General features: G+C 35.6%; 1 pseudogene; it reads right to left on the bottom strand.

Annotated features, from left to right (window-relative positions):
* Window positions 1-2,364: 2,364 nt before the first annotated feature.
* Window positions 2,365-9,445, bottom strand: part of LOC111398046 — a 22,253-nt pseudogene continuing 15,172 nt past the window's right edge.

Below are 9,445 nucleotides of genomic sequence, written 5' to 3'. Positions count from 1 at the left end.
TTTTTTTTTTTTTTTTTTTTTTGGCAAAGTTGGCCCTTTCCTTCCATTCCGTTTGTTCTTTCCGTTAAATATACACATTGATTGCATTTAAATCATATCAAAATGAAAATTTTGTCCTACCAAGTGCACGTAAAGGCTGACAGAAAGAGAGAGAGAGAGAGAGAGAGTCCTACTGCAAAAAACCATTATGAATTGTATCATTTTCATTGCACATATTTAACTATCACCTGATCCAAATTCATTCATATAAAAAATTCAGACATTTCCAAGCAAAATCTATGACAAAAATACGTTCTGAAAATGTCTTTTTGGCATAATCAATTTCCAAATAAATAGAATCGAAAGCTTTCTCCAAATCCCAGTATGGTATTCTCATCAAATCAATCAATAACTTCGTAAAATATCTCAAAGATTTAACTGAATCATTCACATAGCCTTAAGATTTGTTAATAAAATATTAGTACCAGCATCCAATTTTCCAGTAAATACAAAATATCAATTGTCAAGAAAAAAAAACTGCTGTTGATGTACATTGTATTGAGCTTCTACACAAAAAAAGGATACGATCTCCACAAAATAGATTGTAGCGGTTTCAATTTTAAAAGTCAAAAAACTTCAATAAACTCAAACATCTTCAAGTAGCATTAGATGGTGGCAAGTCACTGCAAGTTCTCTTGTTGTGACCTACTAGTTCACACTTCTTGCACTTCATCTTCAAACCTACCCTACTTGCATTCCCTGTTGATGCACTCGCACTGCTTGAAGATGCCTTCACATTGCTTGATGAACCTCTGCCTTCATGTTCATTAGCTTCCTTTCGTCTTGCCTTTTTTGGTCTCCCCGCCTTTTTTAAGTCGAAAGGTGGTTTCAAAGAGTCTGGGTTAGGCCATAAATCTGGACTTGTCATTGGTGAAATAGATGGTGTATATGTTCTAATGTATGCCTCTTTCTTGTAGATGTCATCTATATAGTCAATAACACTCATTCCCCTTGAAGTTAGAGATGCAATCACATGACAACATGGGATCCTAGTCAATTGCCAAGCTCGACAAGAACAAATTTTTGCTATGACATCCACTACATTTAGGGTTCCAACATGAACCCAAGTTTTTTTTTAAGCAAATTACATGATCACCACAATATTAAATAAACTCTTGTATTAAGTGGTAATCTTGAAACAACACAAACTAATCAAACTTGAGCTAAGAACTTCAAAGCCAAAAGTATTCTTGTAAAATGGAAAAAACTTGGCTAAAATGCCTATCATTCCATATGAATTCAAGCATAAACCTCAAAGAACTCCATAGAAAATATATAAAATCACTAGGATTACATATTTATTACTCATCTGGAGGAGTAGAATGGAGTGCAAATGGGTAGGAGACTAGGGTTCTTCGCTGGAAATGAAGAAATTGGGAAAATGGTGCTCAAAGCATGAATGAAATTAGGCCTTCTAACAATCATAATTTTCAAACTTTTTCTTTTTACACTTATACATTTACACAATAAAATATTCAGTACGTAAATTTAAAATTTTACCCAACTTTTTAATCACATTTTTTTAAAAATTACTATTCAAAACTCCATTTTTGAAAAGTAGGATTGCTAAACAGGGTCTTAGCCCTCGTTTAGCCCTCATCATTTGATGTTAATTTTTGAAAAATAATATAAAAGTTTTTGATTTATATGATATTATTTTATTGAAAAATAATTAAATAGAAGAGAGAAAAGTATATCATAAATTCATGAGGGTTCAAACGGGCTTAATATTACAGTTACTTATCAGCTCATGATACTTTTTATTTTCAAATATATTTAATGGGCAGGTTCCGTCTGGAGGAGCTGACTACTTGGCCATCCGCATTTATTTTGTTATATCTTTAATCTTGAGAAAAAAAAAACATTTTTAAAGAGTAAAATTCTACGTTAACATTGTCATTTTAAAATAAATTTAAAATGCAATATGGTAATCCTTCCAAACAGGCAATTCTTTTTGTCTATATAAGATTCTCAATTAAATAGAAATTTTGCTATCATGTAGAAAATAAGATCTCGAATCAGAAAATCTTTCAATAATCTTGCAAAGCTATCGTGCATCTCTAATTTCAAATCGCCTCTCAGATAATAATTTTGATGAAATACTTATTAAAAAATATTAGAATAATTACACATAAATTAACGTGCAAGAATTAGAAAGTTTCACTTAAATAGGAAAGTTATTATCCGGAAATAAATCGAGGACCTCGAATAGTGTGAAGATGAGTCAGAGCATTATATCTTACGTGCGTTTTTGTGGCCACTGGGTGGGCCTCTTTAAAGTTTTGACCACTAAAAAAAGCAAGGTATATTTTTCTCCACAAGTCATAATCTCAAATTAATTAATTATATTTGATAAGCAACCAAAAATCCAATCAAAGAAAGTTCTCTAACAAATTCTTATCACACACGTAAGCATCAAAATGTTTGTTTGCTATATGGTGTGGCCATAAATCGGAAATTAGAAACTTACATATAATTAAATGCTTAAAACATATAAATCTATGTACAAAGGACACAAAGCTGTACATTTTTCTTTATGTAAGCCGTACGATATCATATACTTCTACTTCTCCGAAAAGTATAATGAGTTGTGACAAAGGGAATGGATAACCTGGTCTTGCTACAACTTCCAAGAGAAAACAGCATTTCCATTCTCTCCGGGCTCAATACCAGAGAAAACTCATTTATCATTCCAGTATCCTCAACATCTGTCATTTGAGCCTTCCCGATAACTAACTAACAAAGATAACGTGATGATGTTAGCAACAAATTCTTGTTATGTTGATTTGGATTCATACCATCTATTTAGATTGTTGATGGTCACTTAATTGACACCTAGACTGTTGACCATTTGTCGTCTCAAAAAATAGCATTACTCTCATGTAAAAAGTATATTCCAAGGATTAACCATTTACCTGAGACACCGGTCAAGGTCCATTAGTCCCAAAAGTTGAACTTAGAGATAGCGGTGCTGGCATCTGTTGAGGAGACAAGGCACCAACTCCTTTTGGAGTTAATTCAACGGCTGGAGAATAGGGTTTTCTCACTTTTCTTTTCAGCAAATCCTGGTATTTCGACAGAGACAAGTAAATAAATAACAATAACGAATAAGAATTACTGGATGTTCTCCATCAATTCTTTCAAAAATTCAAATATCTGGTGATTTAACTCCTTATTTTAGTTTGGACTTGGTATGAAATCTAATATTTAGAAAAAAGCTGGAACGTAAAAAAAGTGGGAATTCGAACTCAACCTTTGATTGGGTTGATCCATAAGTAGATTTTGCTTGCTCAATTGAAGAAAAAACCTCAAATGCCTGATTGGATTCACGGTTACACTTTATAGTTCGAGCTTGATCCTTCATATCTGATCTACTTCGTAAATATAGAATAACCCGTGAAGGTGGGGCATTTGGACGATCCTTCTTTCCCAGTGTCACTTCCATAGTCACCAGGTCATCCCACGTTACATCCCACATCACTGAACAAGGGTCTCTAGCTGGGTTGAACTTTCCCTGGGCGATAATGTTAGACGTTTGCTGGAAACAACATAAAGGAACCATTAAGAGTTTGGACGCCAGAAAACCACAGACGGAACTATATGTGCACATCTGATACACACGACTGGACCATAGTAAATAAGGAAAAAAAAGTGTTATATCTAGTTTATAGTACTGTATGATATAGGCCCATACAGTACTGCCCAGCAAGTATTCTATAAGCTTGTAAAATAATAATTCATAAAACAGATCCGTCAAACCAGTGTTGTCCAATTGAAATACTCACTTGCATTAACAGAACCCTCCTATGAGTGACCATGATTATTCTTCCTTTAGGAAGAGCAAAATGGTCTTCGTAAGCATCTGTTAAGGCAAACTTCCCACGTACTTTAAACAGGTCAACCTGACCGAGAAATGATCCAGATTCTGCTAATTGCAGCATTGCCTTCATTAAAAAAAGGGGGAAAGAAAAAATGATGAGGATATTAAGATTTAGTCAAATCTAAGGAGCAAAATTAGATCCTGGGGTAAATTAAAGCTCAATATATACAAATAATAAAATTAAAAGAAAATAAAAATGCAGTGCAAGGAAATTCTATATATGGCAGATAGAAAAAGTTAAGAACAATTATCATGATCCTGCCACGGAAAGGAAGGCTTTCCACATTTCCCATCCCTATTTTTTTTCTTACGCTAAACACATCCTTGTCATTCTATATTAAAGAAATTTATGATTATGAAAAGTATAGAATTATGCAAATCTTTGTGATATTTTCTCGCAATAAAATGTGTGAAGTGAACATTTGTTCCTCCAAAATATATTTGTAGGTATCATGAATGAAATACAATGAAGCAAAATATGGTCTACATGCTAAATTCAAATACATTCTTGGTCTTAAAAATAAAAAATTTAAAAAAATTGCTGCAAACAGATCACATGATAAATTATTGGCTAATCATTTTGATACTGAAAGTTGAAACAACTGCTATTGGCACCCTTAATAATAGAATAAAATTTTCTAAATTCATGAAGTAGAATTTACTTCTGAAAAATGGGTAGAGTCATCTGCACAAGGGAAGAGGAGGTATGTCCAGTTGATATGCAATGCATATAGAAAAATACACATTCTATAATGTCAAGCCTTCCAGTGTTAAATCATTAGTTCCTAACTTCTAAATTTAATAGGATTCAGTGCTATAGAACAGCAAAGAAGCAACATACCTGACCCCGTGCTTTGTACTCATCATAAGGACGAAGTAAATTATCCCCACTAATAACTCTAGGCAGCCTCCTGCGAAGGAGTTGATCTTCTGAAGCAATAGCAGATGCAATCTTCATTCTCATAGCATTTGCACCTTCTGTGGTTTTCGACAAGAGATCCAAAACCCCACTTACAGGTTGGGCAGCCGCACCAATCAATCCTTTCCCAACACCCTGAACAAAACCTTCTACACCTGACGCTTTTGCACCTTCTAGAGGCTGTTATCCCCACTAATAACTCTAGGCAGCCTCCTGCGAAGGAGTTGATCTTCTGAAGCAATAGCAGATGCAATCTTCATTCTCATAGCATTTGCACCTTCTGTGGTTTTCGACAAGAGATCCAAAACCCCACTTACAGGTTGGGCAGCCGCACCAATCAATCCTTTCCCAACACCCTGAACAAAACCTTCTACACCTGACGCTTTTGCACCTTCTAGAGGCTTTGTTAAAATTCCAGTAACTCCTCGAAATAGACCTTTAGCCAGTGCACCACCTCCCTCTCTAATGACATCCCCGAAGTCCTCTACGCCTTTGTTCTCCTGGAAAAGAGAACATGGTGGAAAATTTTTATACATCATATAGTAATAACAGGGTACATGTAAAATGAATGCACTTCATTCTATTTATTACAAATGCAAAGGTACTAGAATCAAATCAAATGTTACCATCATTAGTGGAGCAGTAAATCATTTTCTTTGTCAAAGAAAACTAAAAAAGGTTGCACGAAAAATGCAAGAACTACCAGTGATCAGTACGAGTTCATACACAAGTGAAGCTCAACTTGAGTAAGCACACACTAAAGCACAATTAACTTATTAAGAAATTCTGAAAAGACTTTCTTCCATTAAGCATTTCTGCAAGTGTCATAGTAACCACACATTTTTTCTCTGATGGACAAGCGTATTTCACTCTAAATATATATGTGCTTTTATTCAATCAGCCAGTCAGTTAAAGCTTGTCAACATAGAGGTCCTGACTTGAGAAATCAGGATAACTACCAATAGACTCAATAATGCGAAAACCACTTTTTAGAATGGGGAAAAAGTCTAACCTGTCTTTTCCGACTTTGAATAAATTTCTTATCCATTGATAAGGCAGCTACACCTTTGCTCATATGTCCAAGTGCACTACTTGCATTACCTAGTATATCAACACCCGAAAGCAGTTGCAGTGGCTGGCTGAGGAGATCCTTCTTGATGTTTGAGACAGCATTACCAACTAGAACGCTATGCCTCATTGATATGCTTTCCTGAAATCTCTGATTTATCCGGACCTGATAAAATAAGTCACAAGTATTGCATTCACATCCCATTAAACAGAAATAATATGGAACCACAATAATAAGTTTTATCCCACAGGCCATCACCAAGTTTTATGCTACTCAATTTATCTTGCAAATGTTGGAACAGGACAATTGTAGTTGAAATGTTCCATTCACGAGCATAACATAGTGAAGACTTTCACCATCTCACAAAGTTGGAAAGAAAAGATATTGTACAACTTGAATGCTTGAATGAGAATAAAATCACCCAGATACTCTGCCAAACATGTCAATGAGTTCATTGAAGAATTATATTCTATGTTAATCTACATATTTTAGAATTTTAAGCTGGTGATTTGCCTTCATTTGTATATCCTAGGTCGCCGAGCCAATAAATTTTAGCTTAAATCTTTTTGGAGGTGAAACAACATAACAAATTACATTATGAAAAAGACAAGTAAGAACCCTTGCTTACCGGCATATTTTCAGTATTCCCAAGAGCAGTCATTAAGCTAGCCCAAAATCCAAGTACACCAACTGGCCGTTGACTAGGGGACATTGCCATTGTAACTTTGAACCGAACTTCCGAGATGTTGAGGACACTGCCAATTTAGAGAACTATTAAATACCTGATTTCACTCAAGCAATTGCAGAAATGGAAAGGGAAACATTCATGCCTCAGTGCATACCCAATTTGAATGATGGGATCAACTGAAACAGAAGTGGTTTCAGTTTCAAACATTCTGGCAATATTGGCCTGCTGGATCAGCCCATGAAGACGCCAAATAATAGGCTCATGGATTTTAATCAAAAAGGCAGTATTTTCAGGTCCCTGCCAAGAAATTGTCTTAGCACTGAAAAAGAAGAAACTTTTGCGGGAGAACTGAAACTTCATATACTCACTTGCAAACCTATATACGGATATATGCATAAATCTAATGATCCATTTGATTGTTGTGTCATGGAAAATTTCAAGATATAATCTGTCTCCCCTCCCACCCTTTGTGGACGGAAGAGAACTGGCATCGGAGTTAAAGGTAATTGATTATCCACCTGAATCCCATGCATTCTTATTTTGAACCTGCATTTCACAGTCCAGCATTCATTGTCAAGCATATAATTCATCAGGTAGTCAACAGTGAAGGCAGCATATGGTCAAAATTGACATTCTCAAAGGCTATTTGGAAAATTTATTTATCAAGCAAAACGTTCACTTGACCTAGTTTCTATGAATAAGAATATTACCTACTGATTCCAGAGCCAAGGCCAGTCGAATATGACAGCAGAAAGCCTTGCAGTGACAGATATAATATCTCTTCAGGTGTATGATCAACCAAGGACAATCCAAGCTCTGCAACTTCAACATTAAAATGAAATTCACAATCTGAAGTGGATGTTGATGAGTTAAGCTGAGCATTATTTGTTGAGATTTGTCCCAAAGATGGACTTCTATACAAATTTGTAGGAGGTTCGTTCATTGGCATCCAGTCACTTATTTTAACAACAGTGACCTTCTCTTCCTTGCTGACAGTAACTCGTAAACCTCTCCCAGGTCCACTAGCCACCTCAATTGGCTGATGATCATATATCTCGTCAATATCATACTTTTGGGATGTTCTAGGGTTACTTCCATCGACTAAGAGTTCTAGATATCGCTGTCTACCAAGATCTTCCCATGAAAAGGAAGCAGCAGCATTAGGGAGTAATGACCGCCAAGATTCACTGGAACCATCAGCTTGCCGAAAACGTATGGGCAGGAAAAAGGACCGATTCTCAATCCTGTAAATGGCAAATTAATTAATAACTCCAGGAAGGGGGATATTTAAAAATTAAAATGCAAGTTGATCTTCAATTAACTTCACAGTTTGGCATGATATAGTCATAGCATTTTCAAAAATGATGCAAATTGGATCATCAATAGTTCCACGAGCTCAAGTATTACAATTTACAAGTATAGTGGAACACGCAGGAAACCTTTAAGGTGAAACAAGAAATGTACAGAAGCTTATATAAAAGATAATATTACCAGAATCATACCTGTAGGGACTTGAAAATGAATTGGGACGGAGTATAACTTCATAGCGAGAACTCAGTGTTCCACCTCGTACTTCAATCCTAAGATGCATTTCATCACTTGTGATCTCATTTCTCAAGCATATACACATTACACCTTCAGTACCAATTGTAAACGGAGGACTCCACTGATATCCATCAAGCCGCAACTGAACAAATGACATAGAAGAACAATCAAGCATGTCAAATATTGTTCTAGGCATCTTTTGTTATCAAAAAGAGGTGTGGTTGACTACACAGACCTTGAGCAATTCTACTTTTGCAGATAGCCATCCAAAATGTTTGGGAGGATCAGTAGGATGAAGCCACTCAAACGAATGAGTATCACATTGCCGTAGGCAAATGCGACGGCCAACCCGATTAACAAACAATGTGTGTGGTTGAAAATGCACAACCTGAATATCCATACAGCTACTTTTAATTCAGTATCATGTAAGATCTTACGAAGACACCAGAAAAACATCTCAGATTCTCAAAATCATAACTTTATATCACAATATACTGATAAATTAAAGGAGCTGTTATGACACAATAAAATATCTTGTACCTACACATTCTCCTTAACAAGGGCAGGAAATCAGAATTTTTCTTCCAATATTCTGTTCAGTAAAAATAGTTCATGGTTCATTATCTATTGTAGCACGCAAAGGTTGTATTCCAATTTCCAAACCTAATTCTCTTCAGTCCATATTGCATGTTCCAAATCTTTCCGATAATCTGCTCTCAAGGATCTTAGTTGCATTGCTAAATGCTCTCTCAATTTGAGTTTCAGGATATGTACACGCAGAAGGTGATTGGAAGTGCTAACGAAGTTGGTGGGCTTTATTATTTTGAAAGTGAACCAACAGATAGAGCTATGAGGAAATTTCCCCCAGATGAAGTGTGGAAGTATATAAATAATAAGTTTTCTGAGGAACCTTATCCAGTTGACTAGAGTTAATGTATGAAAATTGTTTGACCTCTTCTCCTTCACTTTGTTCTCTCCAATTTCACAATCTGAACCTCTCTCATGTTCCTAACATGGTTCTTTGCATCCCACAAAGACTAATTCAAGAAAAACAATCTGGTTCCCATGAGCTCATGACCCAAATTACAAATCTCAAATACTGCAGTACCATTCTAGACTTGCTACTAGCAACCATGTACACTCACCCTTCTGTCGCCAAACCTTGCTGTTAATCAGACCTTTGCCACAGTTGGATAAAAAACTTTACATCTGGAAGTGCCAGAAATTCTAAAACCACAGCTTTGGTCAAATTTTTGGAAACGTGGACCTATGAGTTCCATAATCTAAGTTAAATGATGATGTAAA

This window comes from Olea europaea, chromosome 7 (assembly GCF_002742605.1).
Source record: "Olea europaea var. sylvestris chromosome 7, O_europaea_v1, whole genome shotgun sequence".
Classification (NCBI taxonomy): Eukaryota; Viridiplantae; Streptophyta; class Magnoliopsida; order Lamiales; family Oleaceae; genus Olea; species Olea europaea.
The sequence above is the reverse complement of the archived record's forward strand: the minus strand, read 5'-3'. Positions and strand labels throughout refer to the sequence as shown.